Source organism: Chlamydotis macqueenii, chromosome 1 (genome assembly GCF_036417535.1).
Source record: "Chlamydotis macqueenii isolate bChlMac1 chromosome 1, bChlMac1.mat, whole genome shotgun sequence".
Classification (NCBI taxonomy): Eukaryota; Metazoa; Chordata; class Aves; order Otidiformes; family Otididae; genus Chlamydotis; species Chlamydotis macqueenii.
In genome coordinates this window covers 197,476,065-197,494,669 of record NC_141556.1, presented here as the reverse complement: position 1 = coordinate 197,494,669, position 18,605 = coordinate 197,476,065, and positions in this window count along the sequence as shown.

Below are 18,605 nucleotides of genomic sequence, written 5' to 3'. Positions count from 1 at the left end.
TGAACAGACTTGGTACAACCTTCCTCACCTCCGCGCGGGTACAGTGGAGCTTTTGCCTTCCCCTTTCTGGCTTTTTTTTAGAGCACATCTGGCCTAGACAACAGGATATGGTCTGAGATTCTCTCAGCTAGTGCTGACCCCAGGTGGTAAATCCCTGCAGCACAGCACTATTTGGGATTAAAGTTTGGGAGCGGGAACAGTGCAGCAGCGCATGTGAGCCCAGCTCGCCTGCTGCTTTGGATGGAGGTTGTTACTACGGAGCCGGCTTGGATGTCCACAGCTGTGACAGTGGAAAAGAGCGATTGCTGGATCAGGACAGACTGCCATTGCTCCAGGTACCCGTGCTTCCGGATACTCCAGAGAAATTTGCAGGTGCTTGTCAACAGCTGTACCCGGGTTGCAGCTACGGCTGCATTGGTTTTCTTCCCGCTGGCAGCTGATGGGCTGAAATCTCTGGCTTTGGAGAGGTCTGTGATGTCTCACTGAAGGGAATGGCAGTCCACAGGTGACATTTCTCCTTCAGGCTGTGTTTGATCAAAAATGGCTCTCCTTAAGGATCCAGTTTTGGATCAAACACATATCCAGCCAAATTGGAGGTTCTTACTCCATCCAAGTGCATCTGAGCAGGTTCAGAGGTGGGTTAGCAGCTCATTTTTGTTTTATCCTTCTCAGATAACAGCCCTGCTTTGCATAGGTAAGCCAGCCCTAGCTTCTGGTCTAGTGAATGCTAGCAGGCTTTACTAGTAATGGTTTGGAAGAAGAAGGACATTGCCTTCCTTGAAAACTCTGACTGGAGGGGGGAATGGGAAAGAGAGCGAGTGAGCGGACACAAGATCACAGTGATGCAGCTGCAGCCTCCTGGACCCAGGAGGGAGGCAGACATACACCACCCAGGGAGCCAGCCACTCGTTTTGGCTGGGGATAAAGGTGGGAGGTCTCATCTTGGAGGAATGTTTAACGACAGATGAAAATAGCTGTGTAAAAGAAAACAAATGGTGTCACAGAGACAAAGCGTATGGTAGCGCAGAGTGACCGGGAGGCTCGTTCAGGCTGCGGTTCAGTTCCAGGGGACTGGTGATGGTCAGAAGGGAGCACAGCAGGGGAGGGCCAGAGCAGGAGTTTCTGCTTCAGATTTCAGCACTTTTTTTTTTTTCTTTTTCTTCCAGCCTAATGAGTTGTTATGATCATCACTGGCATTGGATTTTCATCAGAAAATCGGGAAAAACACATTCAGTCCTGGCATGGAGAGAAAAAAAACCAAACAATCGATGTCCTTTGCCTTGAGGTTTCCTGCCCTTCTGTGGCTGTCCTTCCAGGAGAAGGGCAGCACAGGAGCCTCTGAGGCAAAGGTCTGGGGAAGCAGAGCAGAGCCGCCCCGAGGGTGTGCGTTGTCTCGGCAGGAAGCTCAGGAGACTGGGACTTCCCTCTGCTGAGTGATGGATACAGAAAATGTGGGATTTCCAACTCAAACAGCCTGTGTTTGAGCACTGAATGCGAGCTTCACATTAAAAATGACCTTAATTAAAGACCTCATTGTTAGTCTTTATTCTTTACCACTTCTGCATTTTATTAAGTGTTTGTCTCTGGATAAGAAGGATGAGAAAGGTTCAGCTTCTGGTTTGCCTGTTATAGTGCTTATTTTCAGAGGTAAAAATGCCTAAAGGAGGCACAAGACATCAGAGACCTTTACAGCAGCCCACAGAGATGAAGGGGGAGAACCAATTACCAGAGAATGGGAGTTAATTCTTAGAATAAAAATACAGAGTAACTGCAGGCTATTTGCTATGCTATTTCATTGCTTATATAACCGGTTAATCAGTGCTGCCAACTGCCCAGCACTGGGTTGCTCCTGGTTTGCCATAAAGCACTGCCTTCACCATAAATAATACATTTAATCCATTTCTGCTTCCTTGCAGCTGAAACGCCTCTGTAATGGCTCTAGATCCCGGGAATTTTGTAACGTTAACTTTCCTCTGAGGGTCAGGTGCCAGAAATTCTTACTCTCTGGCAAAATAATTTCCTCAAATCTTTTTGCCAGCGAGTGAAAAACGAATTCCAGCTCAGAGCCTGAGGTGAGCTTGAGCCGCTGTACAATCGGTGCAAGTACAACAGCCCCTCGCTGTATCACACGGCGCAGATGCAGTCAGCAGCTCATGGTTTCTGCCGTGAGATGTTTTTTACTGGCATGACAGGGCTTTTTTACCTCCTTCAAATCTGGAGTGCATTCAGAACACACGGGAATGTCCCATAGCGGAAAACTTGTGGCCACCTTTAAGCCTGGAATGAGACCTGTGTTATTTAAGGAGCTCGTTCCTGGAAGCAAATTTGGGTGGATGCTGCTCTGACAGCAGGTCTGAATCTGTAAACAGTTGACCCAAATCCAGCGGGAAGAAAGAAAAAGAGCCTTCAGCCGATCCTTGCCACTTGCTCCCCACCTCTCCAAAACAAACAGACCGGTATGTTTTGGTTTAGCAAAAACGTTGAAACAATTACATCTGACACCAGTCACAGTACTATTTCAGAAGTGAAAACAGCAATATTTTTTCCAGAGCATGCTGAATATTTGTATAGAAAAATAAACCACCTCGCTAGGCCCCACTGGAGCCTGCGCTGAGCTCCCAGCCCTCTCCTCTTTCCCCTCCTGTGCTGCTCCTGCTGGAGAGCCCCTGCTTTATCGGCCGTTTCCCTCCTGCCCCATTGCCTGCAGCTCCTCACCCAGATGCCACAGCTTCCAGTCGCGCGGTGGGTACCTCTGGGCTGGGTTTCCTTCTGCTCAGTCTCTGTCCTGTTTATTGTGGGGTCTTTTTTGTTAGAGAGACATGGGGTACCCTGCAAAAATTTCCTTCCTGCAGGTCAGTATTTGTATTAAACGCAAACTCCGCTTGTTTCAATAATTGTGAAATTCTTCAGCTGTCTCTCAGCTGTCTCTCTTCTTCAGCTGTTACTTCCAAGTAACATGATGTCTGGCATCCCAGTGGGGTAAATAAAAGCTCCTCTAGGAACTGGAAGAGGAATCAGGGAATGGGCACAGGAGCAGGTCTTAGCTCCAGAACCGCATCCTCATCTTTCCGTGCTGGCTGTGGTTCCTCTTCAGTCCCCGGGAGCTGTAGGGATAACTCAGGGCTTGACCTCGGCTTGGTGCACAGGGCTGTAGAGGGGCAGCCAAAATGAATTTTGGGAGCATACATATTCTCAGAGCCATTGCAATGCCAGAAAACCTCAGGTTTCTGCTGCGTGGCTTTTGCCAAAGCTCCTCCTGCAAAGTGCTGAAGATGCCTTGGGTGGCTGAGCGTACAGCAAGAGACAATTTAATGAGTGGCTACTGAGAAACCTCATGTCTGAACTGCTTCATCTGGTGCTGTGTCCTCTCTACTCTGTCTCTGCCGGGCATGGCGCTCTCTTCTTTTGCTATTAACTTTGACAGCCTCCTTGAAAAAAAAAAATCATAATTACTTCTGAAGAGATGAAGTAGCAGAAATCTCGAGCCTGCTTCTCCGTTTTGTCCCAGGTTATCCATGGCTCTGATGCCATCTGTAATGTCAATGTGCTCTCTTTCTGATTTCATAGCCTTGATGTTAGTGCTCTTGAAAAAACATCCTCATTGCTGATAGCTTCTTGAGGTTCTGGCTGGGAGCTTTTTGACCTCCAAACTGAATTTCAGGCTACAGTATTTTCACAGTTACCACTTTTATTTTGCCATGGAAAATGTGAAATAAACTCCTGAATTAAATAATTTTTTATTTTCTTGGGGGAAAAAAAAGTGTGAAATTTGAATATTTTTCTTTTTGTGTTGCTCTTTATACAGTGAAAAATGTTCATTTGAAAGGCTTAGGCAGAAAATAAATTCTGTTGGTTTGCACGTGATACCATTTAATTCTGATAAGATTGTTCTAACATTTTCCAAATCTGACATTTCCTGAAATTGTCTGTAAGTCTCTCAGTAGCACAGGCTCTGAAAGATATTTTCTAACATTACATAGTTTTCCAAAATGACAGACATGGGGCTGTAAACCCAGGACATTTGGCTGGGGAGTCACACAATCGGAGAACGGTTTCGGTTGGAAGGGGCCTTCAGAGGTCACCTACTCCAGCCCTCCGCATACTTGATTAGGCAACTGCATAACGTTGTGCATCTGAGAGGTTTATTGCATACAATTTCTAGTGTATCCAATAACTTTACTGCAGAACTGTCCAGATTTTTTTTTCCAAGGAAATTGATTGCATTGAAATTTGGTGTGTTTTCACAGACTTAATTGGTTTAATCTGTTGAATAATTCCTGGTTTCAGGAAAAGTTTATTGTTATAAAACAATTGTCATTAACACTTTTTAAAATTGAGTATGACACCAGGACTATTGCCCACATGTGATATTTTCTCAATTTGAAATTCAAATTGAATTTCATTAAAAAAAACAAGAAGTATAACAAGTAAAACAAAAAGAAGTTGCATTCTAGATCAAATCTTCCTGGCCAAGAGTTTGTTGGGGCTGGAGATCTGGGACAGAGTAGTTGTGAGTCCATAGTAGGCAGCCATGGACAACCCTTGGGTAACAGAGACACTTAGCAACACATTGGACAGTGTCTCCAGTGCCCTTGAGGACATGAGCCACCACAGGGACTTGTTGGTACCCACAGACTGGAAGGGGCTGGATATAAGACGGCTTGAACAGTTAAGCGGTAGAAAGTATTTGAGATGAAAACAGTAAGAACAGGTTTAAAGAAAAGAGCTGTTGGTCTGAAGTCTACCAGTGAAAGTCAGTTGGCGTTCAGGCAATTCGTAGAGAAACAGTCCAGCGACACCTGACCGTGTATCAGATTGCTGTTTCTCAATGGTGTTTGTTCATAAGGAGACAGGGTGCCAATAAATCTAAAATTTACCCTAAACCATAGTCAGTAATTTTGTCCCCAGATGGCTGGTAAACTTGAAGTATTTTGGGCTATGTAAGTGGCTTTGTTGCTGGGTTGGTTTGTTTGTTTGGTTTTGGTTTTCTTTTAACATGGTTCCCAGGAGCAAGGATTCAGCTGAAGAGTTGGTTCAAGGGTTATTCTTAGAACAGAGCTTCTGGTGCGACAATGTGTCCTACCTGATATGAGCTGAGTGGCCACCACAGGGACATGTTGCATTAGGAGGCAAAACTTGTGTCCTAGCAAAAGAAAAATTTCTGAAAAACCTTTTTAGAGATCGAGACCAAGAAGGAGAAATAATACTCATTAGAGGACCACCCAGTTGAAAAATTAGCTGTGTTCATGGATTCTATGATATCAGAAGCCAAGAGACAGAAGTAGAGTGCTGTGAAAGCACATCTCTTGTCGATAACTGGATAATTCTGTGTCTTTATCAGCCCTCCCAGTTAGTCAGTTTTGGTGACTAACAGTCATTTAATTTTCACCCAAATAATTTCCACGAAAGCATTTGGATTGAGCATGACTATCACCCACTGTTTTTGGTGTTTCTATCATTGTGGAGCTGTATCGGCTGGTTTTGTACATGCATTGGCAAGATCTGTCTCCATTTGGTGTTTACTGGCCAAGAGGTATCTTGCTTCTGGTGATGAGATTGGAAGGGGTGGGATGTGCCTGGAGGGCCAGAGAGGTTGTGGGTGAAAAGGTAGTTCTAAGAAAAGTTGTTTCAGGTATGATCTTTCATCTAGGTTGTCATTATCCAACATTTTTCAAGATATGCCCAGAAGGAAGAGAAAACCTATGATCTTGAGTGGGAAGGTGGGTCTTCCTGTTTTCCTGTCAATCTGCATGAAGATAAATAGGCAGATAATATAATTTGTCTTGGGAAATTAAGGAAATTAGAGTGGGAGGATTAGATATATTTTTAATCACCCCTGGGTCTACATCCAAGGATTTTTTCCATGATTCATCTTCATTATAGGCAAGGAACTTCTCTGCTGGATCCCAGAGGCTGCCTACTCCATGGCTACAGCCGCATTGCTGCAACTACATCTGTTTGCCACCAAAGGGTTGACTCAACCTCTCAATTTGGGAATCTTGGGCTGTTTTAGTTGTCTGCATGTGGAGAGTTTGATACTGTACACGTCTGCTCTCAGGTGTGTGTAACATCTCCCTGCCTGCACTGCCCTGCCTTGCCCTGTCCATCATGGCAGGCCGCCATGCAGGGATGGTGTGAGGTCTTCCTGCTGGCCTTGTGACCACTAAGGCACCTATGTAAGGTATGGTACATATGTCCTTTCAACACCTGTCCGGCAAAGTCCGTAGAGGCAATGCAAGATGAGGGATGATCTCAGGAGCTTTTACAGTTCATTCCTCTCCCCACAATCTCTGGTGACAGCCTATTTTTTTTTCTTAATTTTTTTAGTGGGGGGCATTGACAGAGGGCGATAGTCAGCTTCTAGGTACAACCTAGTACTTCATAACAGATTTTTCTGCTCCCTGGGGGTCTGTTGTGCCTGGGTGAGATTTAGAGTGGTTTTACATCTTATATTTGATGGGTTTCTGTGCTCAAAATATTTACTAATCCCAGCTTTATCAGGGACTATGTAACCAGGTGCCTTAATACATCCTCTCTGCTTAATCTTTGTTGTTCAAATGGAATTTGAAGCTCCACCCAAAATGACCTATAATCTCTTGTTATGTACAATGTGCCTTCTCAATTGATTTGTGAGGTCAGTGTGTGTGTGCTGGTTTCTTATTTTCCAGGTTAGGACAATTCCTTTTACAACAGAGACTCTTTCTGTCTTGGGGAATGGTCTTTGGAAGGTGTCGCGAGAGCATATAAATATGATAGAGTTGGAAACAGAAATGTGGTATTTGTTTATTGGGTGAAACATCAAGCAGCAAGCAGGGAACAAAAAGGGCAATACAGCAACTGTGTTATTTAGACATATTTAGTGGGTAATGCAGATGAGTGGTGAGGATATTATTGGAAAGCTTTTGGTACAGGGAAGGATAAAAATAGAATTAATAGCTCCTGTAGGCAGTTAGTTACTCTTAAAAATCGCAGCTTGTTCCCTGTTTCAGAAACTCAGTGGGGCAATGGAGCTCTTGCATGGGGCCAGGAAGGATGAATACGAGAAAACCTGACCCTTGCTCCGTGACAGGTTTCTCCTTGAGAAGCTCCCCACCCACTCACCCACACCTTGCTCTTATCTCTACAGGACAGTCACCCCCAGGCAGCTTGAGGGCTTCAAAGGGCATCTGTGCACATGGTAGCCACCTCAGTAGCTCGAAGCAGAGTTTAAGTGGTTGGTGGTGGCTGCTGCTGCCAAGGTGTGGGCTGCAGTGCTCCTGGCAAAGGGGCTTCTGGGTTTAGGCAGCCTCTGGGATGCGCAATGCACAAAACCCCTCCTACTTCACCCCAGCACACCTAGGTCATGTCTAGAGGGTTTGTGACTGCCCTTCGGTGCACACCAGACAGTAGAACAGAGGTAGTAGTAGATAGTAGTCTGAGGGGTTGCCTGTAACTCTGAAAAAGGCTCTGACCTTTTAAACAGAAGTCAGCTGTTTTCCTTAATGGGTAGGAAGAGTGAACTCCAAAGAGGTGTTTGGCTATTTTTTGCCTGCAAGGTGAGTAAGAAGGGGTAGCACCTAATGCACCTGGTCTAAATTGCTCTCTTAAGGCATCTGAGCTCGATGTATGGTGAACAGAGAGCAATAGAGAGAATAACTTCATGTGGCCTGGATTAGACTCAGGAAACCGAGTTCTCACTGACTGTGTGGGAGCTTTGGTGTCATGGTACCACTTGGTTGTACTTGGAGGTACCTTTTGAAGTGCCTCCATCTGCCTGGCAGTCATAAGGTGGGACTAAATCAGTGGCCAAGGCTTCGTTTTTTTTGAGAGTGGAGAAGCAGGCACTCATTTCACCACGAAGAACAGCTCAGGTGCCTCAGGAGAAGGCACCTCTGAATGATCCTTCAGCTGTAGAAGAACCTAGCACCAATCTCCCAGTAATTCTCAGATGACTGAAATCCTACCTGTGTCATCTCCTTCGTCAGTTAGTAGCCTAAAATTCAGGCACAAATAGGCGTAAGGTATATGCCAAATCTGCATACAAATGACCTGGTTCTGCAGTGAGAAGAAAGAAACAGCTGTATTTGGAAACTCCCTGCAATAAGACTATTTTTTTTTCTCTGGTGGATACATTTTTGCATGTTTACTGGTTACACATTAAGGCCATAACTAGCTCTAATTTGGGACTGCCTATGGGATTGTCCTCAGCAAAATACGTAATGGTTATGGAGTTGTGAGCAATCACTGAGGACTGTGTCTCTCCTGTGTCATAAAGGCCCGTTCCTGGATAGTCATGAATGTCCTATCTCCACACCGAGGCCCCTGAGGCTCTGATGGATGGCAGGCCCCTGGTTCACAGCCCTTGCTTAGGCAGGATTTTCAGTAAAAAGAATGCAGGTGACTCGGAAGAAAATCTGAAATGTCCGTGACTGGATGGTCTGAAAAATGTGGAAATTACAGACGCACATGTTATCCCACAGTCCTCATTAGGTCTCCAATGCGTGGTGCCTTCAGCAACTTTGGCTGGTTTGTGTTGCAGTTTGTAGGTTCTCAGTTACCACAGACCTCTCGTACTGAGCCACGGATTCTCCTCCCATTAGTCTCTGGTCTGTTCTCTTGTCCCACACACAACCATCGTCAGTGAGGACTTTTCCCTTTTGTAAATGTCTAGTCCGTATAGAGTCATGTTAGAAAAGACCTCTCCGCTAAACGAGTGAGCATTACCTCTGACCTACAGACAGTGACTGAGGGGTTAAGAAAGTCTGACACCCATAAAATCAGCAGAGCTTGGACAGGGGCACCCACACTCCTTGCTTGCACCCTGCCCCTGAACCCCTGAGCTGCTTCCCCAGGCATTAGTGAGCACAGAAATCATTCAGGCTACAGAGAGTCCCATGGCCACCCCAAGAGGGTGAAACGTGCTCTTGGCCTAATGAGGCTGGAAGAATGGCAGCTCAGTTTTTTGTTAGACTGCAGCAGAGAGAGGCAAAGTCAGAGATTCGCTCAGTTAACTCTCCAGCTGGAAGCCAGCATGGTTTTTCTGGAGGGAAGGATCTGAGAAACGTAAATAAATTGGATCGATATCGTTAGTTATAGGAGAGAGGGAGCCTTTCCCTGGAATTATCTTCCTTCAGAAAACTAGACTTTCAGCAGTTGCAAAGACTGGCAGAGGAATAAGCGGCTGTACCTTCACTGCTGGCTCTTTCCTCTGGCACAGCAGCACCACGCCAGCTATGGTGTCAGCTCTTCCTTTCCCTTTCCCTTCCCCTTCCTCCCTTCCCCTTTCCCTTCCTCTTTCCCCTTCTCTTCCCCTTCCCCTTACCCCTTCCCCTTCCCCAGACAGCACATCATCCTGGGTGGGGAGCTGTCGAGTAAAGCTTGCAGTGTCAGTGTCTTTCCTGACAGCCTTTGACAGCATCTTAAGCAAAGGAGCTCTGAAATAGAAAAGCAGTGCATCATCTCAAGAAGGAGCATTAAGAGGCAACATCATTATTTCCCCACACTGATGTCTGAGCATGGCCCTCACAACATGTAAGGTGTAGTGTTCTCTTTTGTCCTGCCATGCTGGAGTCCAAAGCTGTGTAACAAACTGCTTTAAAGTAAATATTGATTTAGAGAAAAACATGAACTGGATCCAGTCATGCAGCTCCTTCAGCTGCAAGGGAGATTTGCCTGCTGCCAGCTCACAAGTCAGGGCCATGGGCATCATTCCCATGAGGCTCCATGCTCTGTGGGATGCGTGGCATGGCTGGGATGGATGCCCTGTACCCCAGCCCATCCTACTGGGTTGAGGTGGGACCTTGTGCTCGGCACGCTGCTTGCTCTGGAGCAGGAACCTGCTGGGAGCCCATGGGGTCACAGGAACAACGCAGGGGCTTGAAGACCGCTCCAGGAGATAACCACAAGTGCAGTGCATGGGTTTGCTCAGTGTGAGATGAGCCATCCCCCATCCTGAGCTGGGCTGTGGTGATCTGTCCCTCACGGTTAATGAGAACGACTCCTCCGATAATTATTCATTAAGCAAACTGTGGAATGGAGACCTCTGACCTTTGTGGGTTAGAGCATTGTGAGATCAGCCTGCTTCACTCTTCTTGTCTGAGCTAATTTCTCTGATGCAGAGAGATTCTCACTCTTCTTGCCCCGTTAGACACTGTTTGGTGCATCACTGGCTGATGAGGGTGCAGATTAATGGTCATTGTTGAAGCATTTTCTCAATGGCCTAAGTAAGGAGGAAGAGTTCATTTGACTAGACAGAAATAATTAATAAAACCTGAGCCACTGTTGTGGTGAAAAGTTCTCCATAACATCTGTGAGAGGCAGAGTAACAATGGTTTCGGGAGCAGAGCAGCTGTCCCTGACTGAGCCCCACTGAGCTCTCCTGCCCCACATGCACCCATGTGCTGGCTGGAAGTCTTTCCTTCTCCTGCTCAAACTTGGCATGATTCAAACATAGACAGAAATTTGAAAAACAATATTATTTGACTAAGAAAAATCAATTGTAAAAAATGCTTCCTGTCTGGCTCTTTGGCCTCCTCCTTCATTTCTTACTCTTGAGAGTCATGTAGCTAAAAGGAGGAGGACGAGGCAGCAGATACTCTATATCGCGACTTCTGATGCCAAGCAGCACGGCATGCTTACTGCAAGCAAGGGAAATATGGGATAGACAAGCAGCTGTGTTTGGGGAGCAGTCACCAGCTGATGAGAGGCCCTGTGGCTGGCTGCACTGGAAGGGGCTCATGGGGGTCTGTCCTTTCCCTCTCACCTCTGCATCTGCAGACCGTTTGGAAGTTGCAGCTGAGAAGCTGTTTTTGCAGGCAACACTAAGGCAAAAGGGATGGCAGGCTGAGACTCAGGCTGAGTGCGGGCCATTTGGGTGCCCACCAAGGTTTAGGGGTGTATCCACAGCTACGTCCAGAGCTCCCACAGTGGCTGCTGGGGATCCAGTCAATATGGTCAGCGGTGCCATGTTGGAGACAGCAGAAACTGTTTGGTCTCCAGATACTGTCCGAGGGGGTGAGGGACCCTGCACCTCCTGTATGGCATCTGCTGGTCCTGTGCAGATGAATCCACTGTCCTTGGACACTCCAGACAACTGACATTTGGGCAATGCAGGTCATTTGCCAAACCCCTCTCCATGCCATTAGTCATTGACCAAGTTGCTGTCTACACTCTATAGACTGTACTGACTCTAGTGGGTGCTGGGACGCCTGTCGCATGTGTAGACACATGAAATTAAATCTTGAAGTGAATCCCAACAAGAAAACCTACATTCAAAATGATCTGATGACACTGGAGTGATAATAAGACATGAGGCTGATGATGTTCAGACACGAGAGGCTGTAGGACATCCAGGGCTGGATCACAGCTGACCATCTTGGACTCAGGGAAGAGACCCAGGCCTTTTTCTCCAACTATATCTTAGCCAGATATTTCTTAAATTAAAAATGACACTTTACATCGCTCTGTTCTGCCCTTTATCAGAGGTATATCTCCGGACTCAGGCCAGGCTGGCTGGTGCAGCACTCGGTGACTGCTGAGGCTCCATTCCCCCCTCAGCCACCCCACATCCTGCCCCCAGCAGATCGCTCAGGCTGCAAAGCCATGGAGGTTTCTCAACAAACAGAGAAGCTGAAGAAAATCACATGGAAACAGATGCAACATTGAATTCATCCTAAGATACTGAATTTCTGGTGTTTTTTATTGACTTTTCTAGAAGTATGTCATAAAATGAAGCAAGATCTGATGTAGAATTTCATTTTGCTTTTTTCATCTAAAATGTCAGAAGAAAAATGTGGACTTTCATGGATGAAGGGAACAAGGCTTCAGTACTTTTTGAATGGAAACAATTAAGCAAAGTTGACGTGTATTTATGAAATGTTTCAATGTAACTTAAACCCTTGTCTTCCAACAGAAAATATTTTGTCCAAAAATCTCCACCCAGCAATTTTTGTGATCTGCAACATCACCTGCAAAGAGCACAATGAAACCGCTGAAGACAAGCTCCGTAACAAACCCCCACAAGCCTCGTATCTCCCTTTCAGCTTGCAAAGAGCTGCTCTCTAGTGACTACTGCAGTGGTGATGATAATTGCTGATACTGCCAGGAATTTGCATTTCTGGTTATCCTACAGCTTGGTATTTCAAATGAGAGACTTCAGAGAACTAATTAGCACACAAGCTCATTAAATGCTAAAAAAAATGCTCTTGCTGCCTAGGTAGATGGAGCATCCAGGCCGTTAACCCATTTCCCAAAGGCAAACTCATCTCTGCCTCCTTAGGCCTTAGTCAGAGCCACCTGAATCCTTGCAGCTGCGCACGCTCAGGGAATGCCAGTTGATACCATCTACCAGCTTTTTGCATCAGTACTGGGAGGCCTGGGTGCTACCCCACAGCCATCACTGTCCCAGCCCGGCACCGCAGCGGCATGGGGCAGGACCCCCCGGCACAGCCCAGTTGTGAGGGGTGAGGGGGTGGTGGGTTTCGTGGTGGCTGTAACAAGGGACCTGCCTGCACTCCAGCACAGGGACGGTGTGGCCAAAAATGCAGTGGTGAGCCAAGCTCAGCTTGCAGCCCGTGTGTGTCTGCAGAGAGAGAAAAACAGAGAGAAAACCAAAAGGAAGTCATAGCAGCTCTGTGCTCACCTTCTCTTACTCTTGCTGAGAACCTAAAGAAACGGCTGTGGCTTTGTGTGGAAGTTAATTCATGATAGTAAATAATATCCCTTTGTGCTAGGAGTGAATAGTGCCCTGTATTTGGAGATCTCACTGTGCTTAATGCTCTGGCTTTAATTCAGCTTCACAGCAAAGGCTAGCTGAATTATTCATTGCAAATAAATTATCTGAAGAACACAGTCCTCCTCTTGTGCTGTTTGCGAGCCCAGCCTGCTTTCTTTGATGCCCTTTTCTGTAGCCAGCAGTGTCTCTTCAACAATTTGGGTGATGGACCCACAGCGCAGGGCTCGTTGCGCAGTTCACTAATTGTAAGAGTGTGTGTGCACGTGTTGGGGGGGGGCGGGAAGAGCGCGACAGGTTTGCGCTAATGGCCCCAGCTGGATCCCAGGGCTTCTTGGATGCCTTGGGCCTGGGGACACTTTGATTGTGATGTCAGCAGCCCTTCATCAGCACTTTGGTGTGGGTGGCAGGTTTCAAACAAAGCCCCAAGGTGCCTTCTTCAGGTGGGCAGAGCTCAGCAGTGAACTCATTGCTACCAGCAGGTTCGAGATGCCAAAAGCTGACAAGAACCCAAAAAGCTTTTAGCCTGATTAATCTACACAGAAATGTCCAGATGTAACCTGTGCAAGGATGCAAAGGCCACCGTAGCTGGTCCCCCTCTCCTATGTTTGCCCCCAAGTAGGAAGAAGGGAGACAGAGCCAGCGCTAGCTCCAGCCCCGATGCTGCAGCGTGATTCTTCCTTCACAGACGGTCCCATCACCAAGCAGGCACATGGGACAGCCCTGTACTCACCTTCCCACCTCTGGAAAGAGGTTGCTGCTCCGGGCAATTTTGTCAAAAGCATCAGTTTTGTCAGTATTTATGATGTGTTCATAAGCAAGGAACCACCCAGATGTGGTGGCCACTGGGAGCCTCTCCAGGACAAACCCCTGCAGGGGAAGTTAGAGCTGGGCTGGACATGGAAATTCCCTGGCCCACAGACAAAACACTGGGAACAGGGCAATATGTCACTAAACGTCTAGTTTAAGTCTCATGGTAAATGGATGCATGATTGGAAATTATGAATTTTCCAAGCTTTTACCACAAAACTTTTGCTTGCTGTTTTTCTGTTGTTTTGTCTGTTTATTTCTTCCAAAGAATAAAGTCACCTTTGTAAGAAGGGCTTGTTTTTCTGTTTAAAAAGATCATTCTATGCATTTTTTTTTCCTTTGGAAATAGCTAGGCTAACAGAAAAAGAAATCTTAGGTGGATGTTTCTGTCAGTTCCTTGTAATCAATAACACCCATGTAAAAAAAAAAAAGCTGAAATCAAGCATCAGTAAGGGAACAAGCTGAATCCGTAACATTTGGGCTGACCTATTTTGTAACCACATTTGCTAAGAGGAAAATAAATCAAAGTAATCCAGCCTCCTGCCTCAAACCTGATGTGTTATCTTGGGTTCATTGGGTGTTTGCCTGAACGGCCTCCAAGTGCTGAGTGAGGAGAGCATCCCCACCTTGGCTGTGGTCCAGCGGGGACGTGGTGCTGAGGACATCATAGAATCATAGAATCTTTAAGGTTGGAAAAGACCTCCAAGATCGCCAAGTCCAACCATCAGCCTAACACCACCATGTCCACTAAACCATGTCCTGAAGTGCCACATCTACAGGTTTTTTGAATGATGGTGAAAGGCGTGTTTCCCCATCCTGGGAATGAGCGTCCTGAACGCGATTCATCCCTGAATTCCCTTTGCTTTACACCCCTGTAGGATGTGAAGTACCTTCATTTTCATGTTGACTTGCAGGTGGATAGAAATCCACAGTAAAATGACTGTGCTTCTCCCCATGGACTTGCCTGCTGGAAACGAACCCCAACCTGCTGGGTCTGGGACATGCAGCCACGATGTGGAGCTGAGTTATTCCAGTGCCACCCAGGGTAGAAGATCAATGGATGAGAGAGTGGCAGAAACAAAACCACCAGGGTGCTTGTAACAACAAAAGGACTGTGAGCTCTTCCAGTGAAGGTGACAAGTGTGATATCAGAGCCACTTTGTCACTGGAAATACAAGAAGCATCAGGAGCTGGTGTTTTACACCACTAGTAACTGATGATTCCAGGTGGGATGGACACTGTCTTCTACAAGGTAGATGATCCACATGCCACGAGACAGGTTCTCCCTCCAAGGGTGGGATTTAGTCCCTCCTATGGATTAGCATATTCTTTATTCATGGTTTGGGGAGATTAATGAATTATTCCTCCTATAGGTACTGCCTGCGTTCCCTCTGTAGGCATGGAGAGGAGAAAGTGGCCTTGAAGCTCCTTGGAGGGAGCCTGTGCCTGCTGAATTTAGGTGCTTCAGGTGTCTCTGTCCTGCTCTGGAGGGCTGTCCTTTCCTTCTCTCTCCTGGGGAGGTATTTCACATCCCAGCTAGGGACCCAAACATGGGAAGTAAAGAGGTGCTATTCCCTGCATTTGGGAGCTCAGCAGCTGATCTCACCTCCTCCTCTTCTCTGCGGTGCCCGTGCTGTTCCAGGACTTCCATGGGGCACCGCAGCCACTTCTCCAGAGCTTGCCATCACCCTGCCCTGTTGCATGGCCTCAGCATCTTCGCACCTCATGGGCACACAGAGCATTTTTATACCCTAATCCATGCCCTGACCACGGGCATCTTTCGGCCCTGCACACAGCCCGCTCATCTCGCAGCACTGCCATACTTACCATTGCAATAAACCCCTATCAAATGCATTTATTTAAAAATAAATAGGTTCCAGGGTCTGATTCTGCACCAGCCATGGAGGAAAATCAGATTTGAGAGCATCCATCCCTTTATGAGATGAAAGCCTATGCATTCCTAACAGAAAGCTATGTGAATTCATATGGGGACTGTATTAAGCCTATAAATACCTTGGAGTGATGGGTCTGGACTAACAACCCATTTTACAAAGGGACTTGGTCTGCACCCACGTTGTGTGGGTCTTCTGACCGGGAGGCAGGGCTGGGGTTTTGTTCACAGAGACCCATTTGCAGAGTTGTGGCTTTTATCGCCTTTTTGAAGGTGAGAAAAGTGAATAATTTACACACTAAAAATTATTGGCAAAGTTGGAGCTTCGAGTTTCTGTGTAGTAAACCAATTACTGTGCTGTTGAATTTAGACACCTCAGACAACTATACCGTAAACTCATATCCCAAGCTGAAAAAATGTGAAAAATTCAGACTTTGGCTTTGCCAAACATTTTATTGGACAAATTCTTCAAGTTTTTTTTTCGCATCTAGACAGGACTCATAAGTACTGAATACTTCTTCTTAGTTCTTACACAATGAAAAAATATTTTCAAAGTCTTTACTTTATAAAATAATAGATAGATCTCTGTAATAGAAATTTAAATTGTAAATAGAAATTTGATAGGAAGCAAATTTTCCAGCAACGTGGGAACATCTGGTATGGTTTCTAATTTATTTAGAAAATAGGCACGTGGGCTCCAGCCTGGTAAGGAATTTCAGAAAATGAACAATCTTATTTGACTTCTCTGAAGCTCTTTATTCATTTAAGCTAAGCCCAAGTCCAGGCACTCTGCTGAAGTTGATCCTCCAAACTGTCTGTGCTATCTCTACATGAAAAGTACGTCATTCAGATGCTGCACATTTCTGCAAGTATTTGGGTATTTAGTAGAGGGATAGCAATGCCATGAAAGTATTCAGATGGACTTGAGCAGAGAAGAGCATCTTCCACCCGTTCTCATTGCTCTGATCCATGGAGATGAAGTCCTGCTTGAAAAGGTGACTTAGGTCATGAACTTCCTTGGTCACCTCAGGTTCCTCAAGTCAAAGGCACTTGTGGACATGGGATGGTGGTGTCAGACATCCCTTTCCCAAGCAGATGTGCCAATAAAGCATCTGACTGCAGACCTGTCTCCTTCCTACCACTCCCACCAAGTCAATGCCCCAGCTTTGCTAGGGGAATGGGTCATCTTGGTGCCTTCGGTGGTGTTTCAGATAAAATCGGTTTGTTCAGGCAAAACATTTCTAAGTAGGCTGGTTGCATTAACAAAGCTGCTATTGCCTGCTGTGAGGCTGGGGGTCCACATGAGCTGCTCCCTGTAGCAAATGGCGACTGACCCTTTGGTGGCTCCAACAGGATGTGGGGGGATCATCTCTCTGCCCCCCCACCCCAAGTCCTTTCAATACATTTTACACCACATCTTTTGTGCAAGATGTCCCTTGGGCACTTGACATTTGAAAAAGACCTTCTTGTTCAAAGCTGTTTGCTGAATACTTCATAAGGTAGCTGCACACACACAGCGCTCACACACACGTGAACAGCACGGGCAGCAGGTACTGCTCCTCTCCGGCTGATCAGGATTGATGTCCGCTAGTGAAATATGTACCCACACATGGAAAATGGGTCTCTCCGGTAGCCAGCATTAGCCACTCAGCCGGCCCCAGAGCTGGCCTCCAGCCCCAGTTTCCCCAGGTGCTGGCACCAGCACCTGCCAGCCTCTGAGGTTCGTGGTCCCACTCCAGGGGCCAGCACTCAGCTCTTGTGCTGCTGCCCACTCACCTGGCGTGAAGGTTGCTGGGGGTCTCTCACATGGGCTCAGAACAAAGGGTGTCCCTGCACAGAAAGTCAATTGAAAGAATGTAAGAGTAATTATTATTAGTTGTAATTATAATTATCCTTCTTAATATATAAGAATATTTAGTAAGACTGCAGGATTGGCTGTCGTGATTGGGTGCATGGTTTGGTCAGACGAGCAAATCAACCAGCCAGGTATCACTCAGAACCAGCTCCTTTTATCCCCTTTAGCCTCTGTTTTCTCCCACTGGTTCCTCCCCAGTCCACTTTGTTTCCTTCCTTTAATCCTTACCCATAACATCCCATGAGTCTTGCACATTCCCACAGCCCCCTTAAAACACCTCATAAGAAGCTGTACAACATCCCCAAATGCTTTTCCCCTGCAGCCCCCTAAGACCCTCAGTCCCTGCAGGCCCTGACCCCCGCCAGTCTGCAGGGCCTTCTGGGGATGAGATGGCCCCACTAACGGTTTGGTGGGGCTCACCCAAGGACCATGGGCTGACCTCTTTCTTCCGATGGTCCAAGGGAGAGGGTTGGGGCTTCCGGGGTGCAGGTGGGGTGCCTGGGATCCCGCACTTGCCCTTGCCCTCTGATCCCTGGCAGCATGGCCCTGTCCTTTCCCTCCCTGGCTGGCAGACCACCCGCCACCCCCTGCCCATCCTGGCCCCCGGCACAGCAAGAAACCCTGTGGACACTCTCCACACCTAGGAGGAGGAGAAGGCAGAGGTGGAAGAGGACAGCCTTGCCTTCAATGGTCACATCAGAATTACAGCTGCGTCTGAGAGCAGTTTTGTAGCAGGTTGATGGAAATAGTATGTGACAAGAGAGTCAACTGCAGAGAAATAATTTCTGTACTGAGAACACCTCCTCTACACAGGGTCACTGAGTTGCTAAATTCTGAAATAATTAACTTAATGCAACTGGCAGCAGCTACTGGAGAACTTGTCCTCAAGGAACTGCTGACATTTGCAGTGAAGCCACTATGAAACCCAGGCAAAATAAGGAGTGGAGCAAACCTAGTATCAAGGAAAAATCATTAGAGAGTGCATTATTCATATTTATAAAACACAAGTGATGCCCAAAACCTTTAGGCTCTGTGTGCAACCATGTCCTAACAGAAATATTCAACACCTTTAACCAAAGAGTCTTCCCCTTTGGACACTAGTAGGTCAACTAGTTTAGCTTGACAGCGGCCTCAACCCAGAGACGCTGGTAACTAATCTTGAGAGTCAGCGAAATCAGGCAAGCGTTTCTGTGAATGAGCGAGCTGGCTCGCTTCCCTTGATGTTTATGTAGGGCTCCGCTTAGCCGGCAGGCAGCACGCTCCACCACCTCTTACACTTGGCAGGAGCAAAGGACTCTTCCAAGGGGAAGTGGCCTTGCACAAACGCCAAAGATGAGGCC